A 384-nucleotide genomic window follows, 5' to 3' on the forward strand; every position below is an offset into this window, starting at 1 on the left:
ACAAATATATGAGTAGAGAACTACTATGTTTTGATATTCCTAAAGATGTGAGCAAATTAATTTGCTTTTTCTATTTCTTCTCCCAAACATTGTTATATAAACAAAGTTCACTTGTATCTTAGAGCTGTTCCTTTCTGTCAAGTAATATATTTTCTTGCATTTAATTTGAGCATGATTATGCTACTTGACTCTAAGTGCCTCTAGGACAAAGAAATATCACAGCATTTTTTGGTCATGTCTGTTACAATGAAATCTTCTTTTCATTCAGTCTATAGTATTTACTTTGTTTATACCCAGTGACGCCTAAATAACATTGGAAAATCCACTGGAAAATTAAGAGTATGTGAATTTCTGGAATTCATTTTTTTTTTTTTTTTTTTTTTT

Source organism: Octodon degus, unplaced genomic scaffold (assembly GCF_000260255.1).
Source record: "Octodon degus isolate 3935 unplaced genomic scaffold, OctDeg1.0 scaffold00134, whole genome shotgun sequence".
NCBI lineage: Eukaryota > Metazoa > Chordata > Mammalia > Rodentia > Octodontidae > Octodon > Octodon degus.